The sequence below is a fragment of the Rousettus aegyptiacus genome, unplaced genomic scaffold (genome assembly GCF_014176215.1).
Source record: "Rousettus aegyptiacus isolate mRouAeg1 unplaced genomic scaffold, mRouAeg1.p scaffold_m13_p_9, whole genome shotgun sequence".
NCBI classification, from domain to species: Eukaryota; Metazoa; Chordata; class Mammalia; order Chiroptera; family Pteropodidae; genus Rousettus; species Rousettus aegyptiacus.
This window is the reverse complement of record NW_023416312.1, coordinates 105,868,521-105,886,696: the sequence shown is the minus strand read 5'-3', so window position 1 is coordinate 105,886,696 and position 18,176 is coordinate 105,868,521. Positions and strand designations below refer to the sequence as shown.

Genomic DNA, 18,176 nt, shown 5'->3' with positions numbered 1-18,176 from the left:
GCCCCAGACCAAGCCCCAGACCGAGCCCCAGACCAAGCCCGAGCCCCAGACCGAGCCCCAGACCAAGCCCCAGCCCCAGCCCCAGCCCCAGCCCCAGCCCCTGCCCCTGCCCCTGCCCTGCGCTAGACCTAAACCTAGACCTAGACCTAGACCTAGACCTAGACCTAGGGCTAACCCCAGCCCCAGCCCCAGCCCCAGCCCCAGCCCCAGCCCCAGCCCCAGCCCCCGGCCCCCATCAGCACTGCTTCTCCCTAAAGCCAGTCCAACTATCACTGATCCAGTACTAAAAATAAGTTGTCCATTGCTTATCCATGGGCTTAGTCCCAACTGCCATAGACTTGTCAAAAGGCATCCTACAGTGCTTGCCCTACTTCTGGGGAGTCCGGCTGCTCTGAGACAAAGTACTAAACTAATTGTACATTGTCTCATCTTCAAATATCTTTGCATTGCGCCTAGGCAATGCGGACTACCTGAGGCCGTTGCTGTTAATTAATGAGTAGAATGTCAATCATCAATACCCGTGTTTCACACATTCCTTGCAACTTTGCAAAATAGCCATGAAGATTATTCAAGAACTCAGCTGTTGGACAGTTAATTTGCACAGCTGTAGTCACCTAGAGTACTGTCTGTTTGAAAGGTCCACTGTATCCCATTTGCATGCTATTATGTGGGCTCATTACTCAAGGATGCTCTATTGAATTAATAATATCCATAATTGCCCATGTCCACGTCTGTGAACAGGCAACACTCAATTCCTTAGAATTCCTTCAGAAGACCATTATGCTCATGAACTCTGCACTAGGACAGTTTGGTTGTACAATTTGATTGATTAGAGCTAGCTTTGTCAGGAGCGAAGCACACCCTTGCAATACACCTAAAAGGTGATAATTACTTAAAGACCTTGTCCTGAACTTGATCATGTACAAAATTGCAATTGCCAAGGTCTCTGTTAACTTGGATGTGATGCTCACCTGACGACCTCGTGTTACTGAAGAGGAAACTGAGGACTGCTAAAGTGCCTAGTGCCATACAGTCCCGTTTACCTGAGGTCTGAATGCCCCCTCTCGCCTAATTGTCACACAGGGCGCTGAGGGCTGTAAGCGGCTTAAATGCCATACAGTCCTGTTTATCTGAGGTCCCAACTTACCTTCTCACCAAATTGTCGCAGAGGGCGCTGGGGACTGTAAGGGGCTTAAATGCCACACAGTCCCGTTTATGTGAGGTCACTACTCACCCACTCAGCAAATTGTCAGGGAGAGACCTGAGGACGGTAAGGGGCTTAAATGCCATACAGTCCCATTTTTCTGAGGTCTGAATGTCCCCTGTCACCTAATTGTCACAGAGGGCGCTGAGGACTGTAAGCGGCTTAAATGCCATACAGTCCTGTTTTTCTATAGTCTGCCTGCTCCTACTAGCCAAATTGTCGCAGAGGGACCTGAGGACGGTAAGTGGCTTAAATGTCTTGCAGTCCCATTTACTGGGGTCCCCACTCACCTTCTCACCAAATTGTCGCACGGGGAGCTAAGGACTGTAAGGGGCTTAAATGCCATACAGTCCCGTTTATGTGAGGTCACTACTCACCCACTCACCTAATTGTCACAGAGGGCGCTGAGGGCTGTAAGCGGCTTAAATGCCATACAGTCCTGTTTTTCTATAGTCTGCCTGCTCCTACTAGCCAAATTGTCGCAGAGGGACCTGAGGACGGTAAGTGGCTTAAATGTCTTGCAGTCCCATTTACTGGGGTCCCCACTCACCTTCTCACCAAATTGTCGCACGGGGAGCTAAGGACTGTAAGGGGCTTAAATGCCATACAGTCCCGTTTATGTGAGGTCACTACTCACCCACTCACCTAATTGTCACAGAGGGCGCTGAGGGCTGTAAGCGGCTTAAATGCCATACAGTCCTGTTTTTCTATAGTCTGCCTGCTCCTACTAGCCAAATTGTCGCAGAGGGACCTGAGGACGGTAAGTGGCTTAAATGTCTTGCAGTCCCATTTACTGGGGTCCCCACTCACCTTCTCACCAAATTGTCGCACGGGGAGCTAAGGACTGTAAGGGGCTTAAATGCCATACAGTCCCGTTTATGTGAGGTCACTACTCACCCACTCACCTAATTGTCACAGAGGGCGCTGAGGGCTGTAAGCGGCTTAAATGCCATACAGTCCTGTTTTTCTATAGTCTGCCTGCTCCTACTAACCAAATTGTCACAGAGGGACCTGAGGACTGTAAGGGGCTTAAATGCCTTGCAGTCCCATTTATCTGAGGTCCCCACTCACCTTCTCACCAAATTGTCGCACAGGGAGCTAAGGACTGTAAGGGGCTTAAATGCCATACAGTCCCATTTATCTGAGGTCACAACTACCCACCTACCACTTTTTGCAAAACGATCTGAGGGCTGGTAAGGGCTTAAATGCCATACAGTCCTGTTTTTCTATAGTCTGCCTGCTCCTACTAACCAAATTGTCACAGAGGGACCTGAGGACTGTAAGGGGCTTAAATGCCATACAGTCCTGTTTTTCTATAGTCTGCCTGCTCCTACTAACCAAATTGTCACAGAGGGACCTGAGGACTGTAAGGGGCTTAAATGCCATACAGTCCTGTTTTTCTATAGTCTGCCTGCTCCTACTAACCAAATTGTCACAGAGGGACCTGAGGACTGTAAGGGGCTTAAATGCTATACAGTCCCATTTATCTGAGGTCACAACTACCCACCTACCACTTTTTGCAAAACGATCTGAGGGCTGGTAAGGGCTTAAATGCCATACAGTCCTGTTTTTCTATAGTCTGCCTGCTCCTACTAGCCAAATTGTCGCAGAGGGACCTGAGGACGGTAAGTGGCTTAAATGTCTTGCAGTCCCATTTACTGGGGTCCCCACTCACCTTCTCACCAAATTGTCGCACAGGGAGCTAAGGACTGTAAGGGGCTTAAATGCCATACAGTCCCGTTTTTCTATAGTCTGCCTGCTCCTACTAACCAAATTGTCACAGAGGGACCTGAGGACTGTAAGGGGCTTAAATGCCATACAGTCCCATTTATCTGAGGTCACAACTACCCACCTACCACTTTTTGCAAAACGATCTGAGGGCTGGTAAGGGCTTAAATGCCATACAGTCCTGTTTTTCTATAGTCTGCCTGCTCCTACTAGCCAAATTGTCGCAGGGGGAGCTGAGGACTGTAAGGGGCTTAAATGCCATACAGTCCCGTGTTTCTGAGGTCTGAACGCCCCCTCTCACCTAACTGTCACAGAGGGCGCTGAGGGCTGTAAGCGGCTTAAATGCATACAGCCCCGTTTATCTGAGGTCCCAACTACCCACCTACCACTTTGTCGCAAAATCTGAGGACTGCAAAGCTGAGGACTGCAAAGGGCCTAAATGCCCTTCGGTTCCATTTTTCCGTAGCCCCCATATCTGCTACTCACCACATTGCCGTAGGGCGAATAAAGAGAACTGAGGACTGGAAAGGGGTTTGTAGCCGGGTCAGTCCTTTGTACCTGGAGGACACATCCCATCCAGTACACTTTGCATTACAGCATGGGTACTTGGGATTGTGACAGTGGAACCCAACTTCTGATACCTGTTAGCATCGCTGAAGAAGGTCTGAATACCAAGTTCTTTTTTTGCGCTGTTAATATGCAATGTTTTGTCCTCCTCTGCAGTGGATAGATATCTCATTCATTGTCCTTATATTCAGCAGTGGATGCCTTTTGTAAGGACTTTTGTACTGGAATAAATTGAATTATGGTAACTGACTACACTGTCTTCATTTAAGAGCCCTATACTCTCTTCTTTTTGCAAAAAGGCATATTAATTACTTACGTTGCCTTTTTTCTGGGACTAATTTTGTGTAGAATTCCTATGTTTACGGTTCCTCACTTTAAGCTAATGTTCATCCTTTCTATATTCTATATTCTCTCCTGATAAACTAATACCCTAAAAAGTCTTTACTTTGGGTAGTTAATGTAGAAAATTGTACTAAGATCAACTCCATCACACCTGTTACATCAGGGGTGCTGACCAACTATGGCTCCTTTGTACATAGTTACAGTAATCCATGCTCCCGGAATTGCAATGTTAGAGAAATATCCGATTTTTCTGCTCCACTTAAATTACTGCAGGGGCTTCTGACTAGGCGCAAATCGATCTCCTGGACTGTTCATGTGCATATTTACATTTGCTCCTGTACTTGTACATCAGGCAAAGACCTTCCCCATCATATTTATATTCTAGCAGGAGGAGGTGACTACTTTTAATACCGTACACACGAATGCAATTAATGAGCACAGTTTTAGTTGTCTTGTACACGCTCTCGGTTATCCATAACTGAGCCTTTTAGATCAGGACTCCTACAGTTATGGAAGCATAAGTTATGACCTTAAAGCCCTTCTCTTGGGACTGTGGACATGTTTAATTAGTTGTTGAAGGTCCTTTGAGTTAATATGGGTTCTGGACTCTTGACACCCCATTTGCTTTACTGCACGGGGTACTGTCCACTTACGGCCTCTTTCTCACAGCGTTATTATGTATAATAATTACATTAGAATACTTCCTTACCCTTTGCGCTCCCTTTTTAGTACCGCAGGGATTCTGACCTTTAAGGTCCCATTTCTTGGCTTGTTAAATGTGGGATTGCATTTGGATTCCTGTGCACTAGACAAGGATACAGCTCGCTACTCCCTGTCTCTTCCGGCAGGGGGCGCCCTTGCACAAGTCTTGGACAGTCAAGGTGCACAACTATAATTCGGTACAGCCACATACCTGGGATGGGAATGTACATAATTGCACATTGCTCATCCCATTTGAATAGGAATCAGCCCTCTCAGACCCACACTCCGATCAGTACAGTAGGGATACTGACAATGTGCAGAATTGCAATTTCCACAACCTCATCATTTCCAGGACTATTGTACCTCCTTTGCACTACTGCAAGAGATACTGTTTTTCCCCAGTGTGCCTTCTGGCGGAATGGTGAAACTGTCTATTGTCTTCATCAGCGGACTCGGCTTCCCTGTGCAGTACAGCAGAGCGTGCTTATCAGCGAAAGGCCTCTTTTTGGGCTATTAAAACTGCAATTACATTTTCTCCTGTTCTGTGCACTAGATAGGGATCCCAGCTATTTCCTTAGCATTTTGAGCAGCAGTGCCCACTACTCAAGACGACTTCACTCGGAAATTTCATGTGCACAAATGCAGTTTTCTAAGCATATCCTAGACCAGAACCACTGTACACTCCTCGCTTCCGAGCAAGGAGATGCTATTCAAATAAAGCCCTTTGTTTTGGACTTCGGTGTGCATAACTGCAAAGTTCCATCTCTTCCGCTGGAGTACGAGTGCATCTCCTCGTACCGCCTTTTGAATTAGGGGCATGATGACCATGAAGAGCTCTTTTCTTGAGATTATTGATGTGCAGAATTTTGTCTGTGGACCCGTGCAACAGGAAAGGATGCTTTCAGCCCCTACCACTGCCTTTGAATGACTGCTGAGTGGTGCTGACCTCGGCACCCAGACAACTACGCATACCAGCAACAACGATCCAGAGTACTGATTACTAGACATGATGTCTGTACCCTCTTTATATACATCGAGGTACTGACTAAGGTCATGTTTTAGGACCATTAAGGTGAATATCTGCAATTATCTATGCCACCTTATGTTAGAGTAGGATACCATTCCCTTACAGTCCCTTTGCATTCCTGCAGGGGCAGCTGTCTACACAAAACTCTGGGAATGTTAACGGCACAACGGCAGTCAGCAATGGCTTTCTCCTCCCCGGCCTTGTTAGGCAAGCACTCGCAGCCTCAATCGTCTATGGCATAATAAAGCATAAACAAACATTGCAATACACCCGGAGCCCGTCCCTCAAACGGCGTCGCATACTCCCGCCCCTTCCACTCCTTTTGCCACTCCTTTTGCGTTGCTCCAGGGTATAAAATTGCAAATAGTCATGGTCTCACCCCTAACCTCCCCCTCCCTACCCTTGCCTGCCCTTAGACCCTCCTTATGGACTTCCGAAGTCCGTATATCCAGCCAATAGAAAAGATTGTGCTTCCTCCTCCTCCTGCCCCGGTCCTGCACCTTTTGCATTCTCGGTGGGGAATGCTGACTGGGCAAGGCCCTCTCTCTTGGCCCTAAATGTTAGCAATCCCAGATGTCAGTGGTTTACCCACTTCGTATTACCCCTCCCCCGCCCCGCATTGCTTCTTTGTAATGCTGACTACCCAAAGCCCTTTCTGTATTGTTAATTAATACAGCACCGATTGTCCCGGTTTTCAGCCCATCATCCCAAGATCTCCCTACCACTTTGATGTTGCATTTGTGCAGCGCTGACTACCAAAAGCAGGCCTGAACTAGGTGGATAGACCTTCATTCTTTTTCCTGTATTTGTTAATTATCCCAATTCCAATGACTGTCCTATCCCTGCCCACTTCTGTCACTGCTTCACTGGGCAAAATGTTCAAGGCAAGTCAGGTCCAGGGGACTGGACTGCCACTACTCTTTATTTTATTAGATGAAAATTCTCTCCCCGGGAAGGAAGATTAACATGGTCTCTGCATTCTTCCTTCCAGAGCAGATTGCCTGGCTAAGAATGCTATTCTACAGAATCAATTGCCAGGATACAATCAAAGAGTTCCTGTGAATTTCTTGTTTCTCAAGAAAGACATCTGGATTACAGCTGGAATTGATAACCTGGTCATTAAATTTTTCAACTTTAAAAATCCATTTACACCATGTACCTGATGACCAGTGTCTCTCATTTTACGAAGGGTGGTGAGTCTGTGGATAGACCACTGTGACTCTTACTATACCAAAAGAGTTCTAGAATGGAGCTCCTAAGACCAGTATCTTTGGACTTTACTACCATTCACTTCTAGAAAAACGACCTACACTTTCTAATCCTTAAATTTCTTCATCTGGAGCACCAACTGGTCCCTACTTATTTCAAGATTACTGTGAAAGGATGAAATGAGAGAACATATACTGTAGATCACCTTATTCGATTACTCTATTACATAAAATACACCCTGTTTAATCGTGCTAATTCAAAGTAGCCTTAAGAGCACAGCGAAGTGAGGACTTAGAAATGATGAGACCTGTTCCCCTGTTTTATAGCAAAGGAAAAATAAAGAAATGATGGGACCTGTTCCCCTGTTTTATAGCAAAGGAAAAATAAAGAAATGATGGGACCTGTTCCCCTGTTTTATAGCAAAGGAAAAATAAAGAAATGATGAGACCTGTTCCCCTGTTTTATAGCAAAGGAAAAATAAAGAAATGATGGGACCTGTTCCCCTGTTTTATAGCAAAGGAAAAATAAAGAAATGATGAGACCCGTTCCCCTGTTTTATAGCAAAGGAAAAATAAGCCAAGATCTAATCATTCTTCTGGACATAAATTTCAACAGCGAGCTAGCAGCCTGATACAAATGAATATTAGTCTAGCCTCCAGTGTATAGGTGTTTGGTGGCAGAGAAGTATTTAATATGGAACTGCTGAAGCAAATAACTAATCATCAAACGGCAGTTCCTTATAATCACTGAAAAAGGATACTATTCCTGTGAGAAGGATGTCAAAAGGTCGGCCCAGCTCAGGGTGCAGTGTGCACTACTAGCTCCTTGGACAGCTGTAAGAAGAGTCTCTGGCTCTTTAGAATACTGTAAGTACTACTTTGTAGTTATTAAGTAATCTTTTCCCTGCTCTAATTTCTTTCTCTTTGGTGCTACCCATAGTAGAGTCAGAGGGTCCCGAAAGTCTCCTTCCCCGTTCTTTCCGCATTTGCAATTTATATGAGTGTGTCCGTGTGTATTATCATCATATGAGTCACCGACAGAATTACAGAATATTGTGTACCTGGCCCTATGCTAGGTTACACTTAAGTGAGGGGTAGAAATTTTACAGTCCCGTGTATAATCCCATCCCCTAGATGGTTGTATTGTTGAGCTATATAAGCATACTTGAAATAACTAAGAAACGATAATGAAGTGCTGTCTTGTATGAATTATAAGTTTTGGACTTTTAAAAAGGGAGCCCACCAGGATTTGAAGTTCATAGGCTTAACTTAAAGGAGGTGGGTTTAGTTTTTCTCATTGGCACAATGTATGATTAATACTGCAGCCATCTGGGTAGTCCATTTGGTTTCTTTTTAATATTATTAGGTTTGGAAATCAAAGACATAAAGCCTAGCCATTGTGTTTGGTTTTATATTCCATGGCTGGCAAATTGCTGATTGTTAAATATCATTATACATTTGAGTGCTTTAAGATTTAGATATTGGGAGAATATATCCACAAACCTCCAGGGTTCTTATCACCCCAATTTGAGAAACACTGGTCTGTGCTTATTAAATCTTTTATTGCTACTAATCAAATTTTGTCATTCGATATTGACATCCAACTATAACTATTCATTGGAATTTGTTTTAAAGGGATGAATTCTGAGCCGGTTCTGTACCCATACTCAGGAAGGATGGATTGAAGCCTGTACTAGAGAGCATCTAAAGGTAAATCTTGGAGTTGTATTTCAATTCATTGCTTGAATAAAATCTCTAGCAGATGTAAAAGGGCATACTCTGGAAATGTGGGCATCTTTCAAAATTGATATGACTTGTGGTAACTAAACAAATAGTTACTGGGCCAGGTAGTGGAGTAAATAGTAATACCAAAGACATGATTCTTGTCAAAGAATCTGCTATCATGGAGAATGCAGCAATGAATAAATTTGCTTGCACATAGAGTATCCGTTTACCATCATTAGTATGGTTTCAGGAGGGATCACAGTAAATTTTATATATGTGCATGTACATGCATACGTGTGGACTGCCATGTTTGAAACTAAAAGCTTGTATTTGGGGATGAAGGATCTAATCTTAGGTTAAATAAGGATGGGTAAGGATGTTAGCAAGAGATTTTTGAAGCCTGTTGTGCTCATATCGAGAACATCATAGAATACCCGTTTTGCTTTACTGGATGTTTTATCTAGAGAATAGAGTTGAGTAAGTGTTAGAATTTGTTAGATAATATGGTAATTCCTGATCAGGAACCCGGAAGCCCTATCTGGTTCTTCCCACACCATACCATACCATGCAAGTGCTTTCAAGACTGGAAACCTGGCTGAGACCTCCTATCCTATAGTAAAGGCAGCTTACCTTGCATCTTGAAGTATTTTCAGCAGGAGCAGCGTGACTTTTAAGCCATGAATTTAGTCATCCCTTAAGGCCAGCTATTGGTTTGACCCATATTTCCATTTAGTTCTATTTCTACACTTGCCTGACCTTCTGTGACACTGCCAGTGCTTGCCGTTCCAGGACCTTACAGAGACCATACAGGCTAGAGAAGAGAGAGGACGAACCTACGTCTACTGATTCCGGTCACGGCTTCCTACTTTGTTGGCGTTTTCTGTATCGTGTGGTATCAATCCTCTCCTGCTGAGCCCCGTCTTTCTTCACAAGGACATTGAGCATGTGAGACCTGAGGACTGCAAGCAGCTCTGAGAAGCTCCACGCTCAGCAGGTGTTTCCTTGTCAGAATCTGGAGAAGCTCCCACTACTCTAAGAGGGCAGCTTGCAGGCCGACAGGATGAAAAGGCAGTTAAGGAGCTCGCTTGGGTTGGAGGGATTGTCTGTCTTTAACTTCCTGCTGTTCAAGAAATGTGGATTGAGTGGAAACTAATTCTGTCTACATTGGCAGGGTTCCAGCATCTCATCGCTTAATGTACAAATTAAAAGAGGGGGCTGCTACAAATCTAGGTGAGAGAGAGCTTTTCTAAGTGGCTCGTTCACTCTTGGTCCAGCAAACTTTAACTTTTCCTTCTATTGTTTTCAACGCCTTGATTTCTTAACCCCCTCCGTTATACTTTATGATGAAAACGCAAGAACATTAATAATCCTCACAACAAAGGAGACTGTCGAATAAAGCACAGTGTGTGAATTTTGCTAATTGTTCAGGCCTCAATTGCTTCTGGACATGAGGGGAAGTTCAAAGAATAGAGCTGGAATGAATAAAAGAATTTGCATGTTTCTAGGCTGGTAGCTAGAATCTAGATCCTTTCCCAGTATACTGCATTTCAGTAATTGGTTTTTCTTTTCTCTCTTCTCCAGATCTTCCTCAGAAGAGGCTTGTCGCCTTACAGTGTTAGTGACCCGTTCCCTTTGACGATCCCTAGGTGGAGATGGGGCATGAGGGTCCTCCAAGGGAAAAGCTCACTACCACTAGGCAACAACCCTAAGCCAAGAAGTTCTGCCAAGATTCTTTCCGGGGCCCAGATAGGAAGCTCAAGTCTCAAGGCAACCTGCAAACATCAGAGATGGGTAGGCTGGCCCTGAAAGCATAATAAGGATACTGTATCTGCTTAGGGTGGGACTATAGTTTGTGGTAGCGGCTGATTGATAGCTACACTTTTTTTTTTTTTTTTAGGAGAATATGGGCAATGACTGCCATAGGAACCTGACCAGAAGTGGCACACAGTTATCTATCATCAGGGAGATCTAAAGCAAGACTCTGCATACTCTACGTCAGTGATGAGAGGCTGAAGAATGGGCTGCAGGCGGGGAGATGGAGGCAGCCATTCAGTGCGGTAAGTCCTGACTGTACGTATTAGTGTTCGACTAAAGAAGCAGAGCTAGGATTAATGGTGGCGTTTGCAGTGGCTTGCTGGATATTATGGGGCAAGCCGTTTTCCTTTTATGCCATAGTTTCCTGTTCTGCTGAATGAGGAAGTTGTATTACTTTGATCTCTAAGGACCTAAAAGCTTCAACTTCATACATTGCAAAGCTCAGTAGAGGTAGCATCTATAACATATTCATTTGAATCTTCCCAGAATTCTGGGTAGCTAAGTACTGAGTTAATACTTCTTTATGGCATTTATATAGTTTCTGTCTCTCTCTTTTTTTTTTTTTTTTGGTAGCTCCTGATTGTTCCCTTCATATCTACCAAAATCATTATCTTTCCCCAAAATGGTACGAAGAGCAAGAGATCTGAACACATGAAAGGAAGATCGGCACCCCCGGTACACCGGCATTTTAGAAGAGCCGAAGGGAGTAAGTTGGTGGCGGCGGCTGCTCCCGTTATCACTGAGGGTGATGTAAGCGGCGCTGGTACTGACGGTACTTATTACGGTCACTAATGCACTTTTTGGTTTTCCTTTGTTGTCCTCCCTGTCATTGGTGCCCCTCACCGCATCTTGTCTCCTCTACCTCCTCCCGTCTGCCTTGGCGAATCTTGCACTCAGGAGTGTGCATTTCTTTCTCGAATGTCTCTGCTGCTTGTTCCCCACTTCCACGATCTCCTGCTAGTTCCCTCGCTCTGCCTTCTCGGACGCCTCTCTCGTTCCTTCACTGTCACTGCCGGTCCCTGCTCTCCCAGCTCTGCTGTTCTCTCACCGCTCTGCGCTTTGCGTCTGAGTCACATGCTAGGTGCTTTTGCTTTTCTCGTTCTGCCTACCGCCCTTTTTTCTCTCTGAACGCTGATCGTTCATTACCCTCTGTTTCTGGCCTCCCCTCTTGGCTTTCTCTTTCTTGCATGTCCTTTCTGCCCCTCTTGGGCCATTTTCTGTCTTTCGTCCTGCGCTGTGTGCCTCAGTGCCTCTTTGTTCCTTGTGATTTTCCATTTCATTGTTCCTCTCTGTTCTCTCGTCTCTTCTCTGCTCTTTCCCTCTACTCATCTTTGGGTTGTTCGGCCTCTTCGTGAGTCTGTGTCTTCTCGTCTAGATTTCCTGCTATCCTCTCTCCTCGCATATTTTTTGTGCATGTGTGCATGTCTGTGTGTGTGACAAAGGGGCTTCCTAAGCCCTTCTCAATAGGTGCAGAGCATCAGCTATCAAAATGAGCACCGCAGAGCTCTTCTTTATACCAGGCTGTGTTGTGAGATGACCCAAGACTAATAGAAGGCCCAAGGGTCCAGACCGACGTAAAACCCAAGACCTAAGATGGACAGAAGGTGGAAGGCCCGGAACAGACAGAAGGCCCAAAGCAAAGGATAGGTGGTTTGAAACTCGGGACCTGAGGACTAAAATGGAAAACCTGTGTGCCAAAACAGATGAACACTTCAGGCCTGAGACCATCGGAACCTCCAAGAGCCACGACGTCCACGCGATGGCATGCTAAGAGCAGGTATCCATGGAAAGCCTGAGATACAAGGCCCAAAGCCTGAGATAAAAAGCCTTATCTTGACCACCTGAGACTCAAGGACGGGACGCCTCAGACACACATAAAGACTCAGGAGTCAAGCCTCTCTGCACGGACTGGAAGACTCAAGAAAGACAGATATATTAAGACTAAATCAGGTTGGGGAAACCGGAGTCCTATGACCCAGAATCCAGAAGGCTAAAAGCCCCAAGAGCAGAAGAAATCCCGAGATGAGAACCCTTGGTTCTTTTCGGCTACTATCCTCCCTACTCTTGGATATTTTCGATTCTCCCTTTCCAGTTCTCATATCTCCATTTAAGCCCACTTCTATTGAGATGCCCTTTTTGATGTTATCACTGTAAAGAGACATATCTGTAAATTAGCAGTAGTGTGCCTGGGCCAGCGTAAGCCATTTTTATCACAGTTCTGATCCATCTGTCAAGAGTTGCTCCACGCCAACGAGAAGAATTAAGACAATAAATACGCAGGCAACACCTTACTCCTCTGAGCTTTGGTGAGCAGGATTTCTGGGGTTGGGGACTCCTAACAATGGTTACAAAAGATGACTAACCCTGGGACAAAGTGAGGCTGCAAAGAGACAGCCTGAACCCCCTGCTCATAGTAGCGGCCGAGTCACTTGGTAGACTGATCTAAACTTGTCCTTGGGTTTCACACCCACCTCTAGATTTAAAGATGAGAGAACTTGAGAATATTCCTGAGGTTTAATCCTCTCTCGATTTTTTCCTTTTACCATGACGAAAGATAAATGATCGAGAATACGTATGAAAAGGAAGGTATTCTCATTAATAGTATATTGGCAGCCATGCACAACTAATATTTGAAAGTACACTGTCAGCTGTGAAGCAGTGTCTAAATCAGGGGTCATCACACCCTTTCTGTAAAGGGGACGATAGTAAATATTTTAGGCTTTGCAGGCCATACAGTCTCTGTTACATTTTTTTTTACAACCCTTTAAAAACTAAAAACTATTCTTAGCTTATGAACCAAGTGGATTTGGTCTGCGAGCCATAGTTACCCCTGATGTAAATGCCAGGGACTGTGCTGAACAATATTAATTTCTTGTGTGCACCTGTCCTTTGGCTAGGCACTAAGGATGCAATGATAATTTACGATCACATCCAAGTGACCTGAATTAAAATGTGTGACTATGCTTTGTAAGCTATGAAAGTGCTTAAAGACTTGCAAGTTTCAGAGTTGATGAATGAATATTGATTACATACTATATACATTCTCCTGTCTAGAAACTGTGGATACGAATGTTAAAAGAGGCATGAATAAAGTGCTTTCTCGAGAGCAAGTAATATTATGCAGATATTACGAACTAAGTGGTTGATAAACGAATAATTCATATATTTGTAGCCATTGTTTCTGCTGCTATAGCGATTTTGAGTAAAAATACAGTGTTCCAGGTAGCAGAAAACACATGGGAACTGCTTTTAAACTATAAAAATATACAGCGAACACAAAGGATTAAGCTATTGTGATGCCTTATAATGTGCCAGCTAACACGCTAGGCACTATGGATGGCAAATGAAAAGAAGTGTTCTCAATTTAGAATTAAAAATTTCAAGATAGGAAGTGCATTTTAAAGTGCTTTATAAACTAAAGCGCTAAATAAATGCCAATGGGCTATATGTCTAGGAATGAATAAATGAACGAATGAATGAATGAAAACTAGTTGCCTTTTATGTGCCAGCTATTGTTTTGGGTACTAGGAAATCTAACATAATGCTCCCGATTAATAAGAGGGAGGTTATGTTCTATGTTATTCAGTATTCAGATGTAGCTATTGCTTATTTTAATCAATCAAGACTTTACTGGTGATTTCCAAACATTACCAGTATATTTTCTCATGTAAAAAAAAATGTAGTGAGTGAAATTGAGACTTCTAAACTATAAAGTGCTATATAAATATAAAATAAGAGGTGTTTTCTGTGTGAATAAAACTTTCTGTGAGATGGCATTGTCTCAAAGATTTCTCCTTGTGTGCTTGACCCACTATGGGGAAGGCAGTATACACAATTATATAAATTGAGGGTTTCAATACTTATTGAATAAACTGATGAATTAATATTAGTTGCCTACTATGTGAACTCAGTGTTAAAGACACTAAAGAGATTCACACGTTTATCATTTCATTATGCCTATAGCTGAGAATAAGGCAATACATATGTTAGGATCTTGTGAACTATAAAGCACCATATGAACGTTAATTTTTGCTTTTCTCATTGGTGCCCAGTACTAGGCTTATAACATTGCATCTCAGTTACAGTATGAAAGATGGAAAAAACTTGGATTATTAACTATTGAACACTGTAAATATAATATGTAAAAGATCAAGTGTATGATGAATACAAGACTGGATAATAATTTACTCTCTCCTTTCCTCAGATAGCAGCTGGTTATGCAAAAATTCATTATCATTATTATTGAACCTGTAGCAGAGATCTGTCTGTAAATTTGCCAAGCCTACTGTTCCATACAGACAAAAGGAATTAACTGTTGGCTTAATGAAGGATTTCTGCTTATTTTCTGTGAGGCTCAGAACTACACATACCCTAGCATATAAGAATTTTATTCTCCTGGGTTGCTCACAGGACGAAATGAGGTAATAGCTGTGAGATCCAGGCTAAAAGCTACTTACATGCTGCTAAATTTATTTAATGATGAACACATGGGGAAAATAGAATTGTGCAAAGCAGTATGCTAAACGCTGAGCTAGGTAGGAAAGATACAATCCAGACCAGAAGGCTACTTGCTCCCTGGCCTGAGATGGAAAATGTTTTTTTAAAAAAGCAAGGTTTTCTGGTTCTCCATCAGTTTTTTAAATGCCGAATCCTAAAGATGGAGGTGAATTACAGCCACCCTGGCCTGGCTTAGAGACATTTAAAGAGTAAAAAGAAATGGCTCAGGTCTGCTTTCTAATTCATTTGATAAATGGAGGATATTTTATATGAACTAGAGCATTCTAGGTCCTGAGCATAAGGGAAATGAAATGGCTGAAGCTATGAAAACAGGTTTGATTTTTGGGTAAATATTTGAGTGCCTGTTTTCTGGAAAGCACTATGCTAGATGAATTAGTAGGTCTGGTCCAGAAAACCAATTGCATGCCTTGGAGGTTAAAAAAATAAAAAAAGGCATGGTTCTTTCAATACAAAGTTAAGACATTTTCCTTAGTTCTAGATAGTCCCAACGTCACTTGCTCATTGACCTAATTTGAAGCCAGAAGGCTGATAGTAAAGGGCTCAGCATTTGTCCTTTAATTCATTAATTGAAGATGCTGCTTTTATTACAGTTAAACTGTTTATGATGAGAATTTAGATGAAACCGCAGGTTTTAAAAGTATTTGCTCATTGGCCTGGCTTAAAGTCAGGAAGTCACTTGAGCAATAACAAATATTTTGACTGCAGTTTTCTCATTAGTTGAAAGAACTGCCTCCAGCAGCTGTGATTTTAAGGCACCGAGAAGAATGGAGAGGGCTTTTTGTGTATTCATTCATACAAACATTGGAGAAGGTGAGGCTGTCTTGGAGATGCAATGAAAGTGTCTATAAGGCAATGTGCCAAGACAATATGCTAATAAGACAATGCTAATTCCTAGACAAAAGAAAAAACAACACCTTAACTAACAGACATTTGCTTTTTAACTTGCTTGGGGACTATAATTTAAGAGAGAGACTACTGTTCATTCACTTTTTCATTCATTCATTCATTCATTCTACAAGTATATGTGTATAATGTCCTTTGCTAGGTTCTTAGGTTCCTAGTTGGCACCAGAGGCATAGAAAAAAAATTGTTTCTTAGACAAACTATACAACTTTCCTTCAGGTTGTCTTCTGGTTAGGGGCGTGGCTTAGGCCCCAGTAGCATTGTGCAGTTCAGTTCCTACTGCTCTGGCCACTACAATCAGCAGGGGTTTCCACTGAACTTGTTCCTTAAGTTGCAGGAACCTTCTTAAAATAGACACTTTATTTTCTTAGCCCTCATGAAAAATAGCTGTGACCACTGCTGGGCAGAAGGAGGGATGACAAACGAACTATTCAGAGATCTGTTTAAGTATTGTATACCTGATTTATCTCTGCAAGAGCTTTTGAACTTGTATACCTCAGAAATCTCAGCATCAAAACCTGCTCAAGTAAGGTCCTGCTATGGTAGAATAATGTCAGAGAATGAAAATGCCTTAATTTTTTACCATGCTGAAATTTTGAGATTAACGAAAATTGGAAATAATTGGCAAAAATTTGAAAGAAAAATGCCAAAAAAAAATACACCTCAAACCTTTAAATCTAGACCCATTGGGCTTTGACCTTTTCTATTTTTCAATCACTCACAGAGGGTGGGATAGGAGGCAGAGTGAAAGAAAAGGTCGAACCTGTTCTAGATTTGTCTTACGAGCATTACTACCTCCACATCTAACCTGAGGATCGCTGATTTTAGTTTCATGCAATCCCAATAACTGGTGATCGTTGGCTCCATGGTTGTTAACTAATCCTAATTTCTGTGGCATAAATGAAGTTGTGAACAAATCCGTTCTTATAGGAAATGGCTTTGTCTCTACCCTTCTACGTCAAAGGAAATATATACCAAAATACTCCAATAAACGGAAGACACGCTTGGACTTGTGAACTGGCATGAAATGCAGAATCTCAGAGCCTTGAGTGTTTTGAAGATTTAAGTCTTGCTCAGTGTGGGTGACCACCAAAAAGCAATGTAAAGCCACGTACATATGACAGCTGAGACAAATTATGTTGTGTAATGTAAGATGAAATGTACTGTTTTGAAAACTATTTTGGTGCAATGAGTTTTAGTTTTACCTTAGTCCCTTCCTAACCACCTTTCACTACCTTACTCACCCAGCTTGGGTAAATGAGTTGAGGTCTCACTTCTTTCCTGCTTTAGTTGCTTTGGTCAGGAATAATGAGAAGTGCAAAGCCAATGCAACGCGAGAAGCAGAAATTTTGAGGACAGTTGTGACAATTTTAAGACGGTAGTGAGAATATTTAGAAAATAAAGTGCTTGATAGTATTTGGATGCATTAGGACAGATCATAGCAATATGGGGGAGGGAATACAAGACTCGGGAAGCAGCTAAACCCCAAACAGGACCGCATCGAGCAGGTGAGGTAGAATTTATCACTTCCTGAGGGAAATCAGAAAGGAGAATTTAAAGGTAGAATGGAAAAAAAAAATCTGGAAGACAAAAAATACCCAGAAGAGGAATAATAAAGATCGGACCAATTACAAAGTGCCTCGGGCTTACTTTACCCTTTTCCTTTCAGCATTTTGTAAACAAGCAGTGATTCTGGGCTGACTGCATTATCATGAGAATAGAGGAGGTGGTTGGGTCCTTATGGCCTCCCAGAGCAGTTTTTAATAGTGCTGACGCTTATGAAACTGCTTTTAAAATTGTGCGAACGGTCTCATCTGCACAGTGTAGCGGTGTTATTCATTCTAAATTAAATTGGATTTTATTTTCAGTGCAGAAAAGTGTTAGCCATGTAATCCTCAATTACAACTGTGGATATAAATATACAATACATAGATGAGGCACCTGAAGTCCACAGACCATGACTTGCTCAAGTGTTACAATGTAAACATTACTGAGGGGAACCCAGATCCAAGGCCACTTCGTTCCTAAACATCTCTTCTCACTATATATTCTCTATATAGCCTCTTAGTCAGGTTACATGGTTACCAGGAGAGTGGCTTATGGAAAAATAGTTTTAGGAAGTTACAAAGGTAGGGATTATAATTGCAAAAGGCAGGATTTGAAACAAGGTTTTCTCTTCTTTCTTTCTGTATTTCTTTTATGCCTACAGCACCCAGTCTTCCTAAGTAGTCTCCCTAAGTGGTCTCCTAAGTACTAACCAGGGCCAACCCAGCTTAGCTTCCAAGATCAGACAAGATCCGGCATGTTCAGGGTGGCATGGCTGTAGACAAGGAGTTTTTCCTTAATACCTCATGTTCGTGTGTGAATGACATTTTATTTCAACTCAAACCAGATAGCAGGGGACTGCCTGCCTGGTAAATCCTGTATACCTCATATG

The 18,176-nt window shown here is 42.8% G+C and overlaps 2 long non-coding RNA genes across 5 annotated transcripts in view; one reads left to right on the top strand and one right to left on the bottom strand.

Annotated features, from left to right (window-relative positions):
- LOC118607851 overlaps positions 1-18,176 on the bottom strand; it is a 28,189-nt gene that overhangs the window by 3,926 nt on the left and 6,087 nt on the right. The window lies entirely within an intron of this gene.
- LOC107502967 lies at positions 213-16,917 on the top strand. 4 transcript variants are annotated; one of them, XR_001595118.2, is made up of 9 exons: positions 279-1,048; positions 1,223-7,645; positions 8,414-8,488; positions 9,293-9,574; positions 9,675-9,733; positions 10,085-10,294; positions 10,401-10,560; positions 10,892-11,024; positions 11,216-16,494. It is a non-coding gene; the product is annotated as an uncharacterized LOC107502967 (long non-coding RNA). The 4 variants fall into 4 exon arrangements; XR_001595119.2 differs by having other exon boundaries at positions 280-1,048; positions 9,293-9,497; XR_001595116.2 differs by lacking the exon at positions 9,675-9,733 and having other exon boundaries at positions 213-1,048; positions 9,293-9,497; positions 11,216-16,917.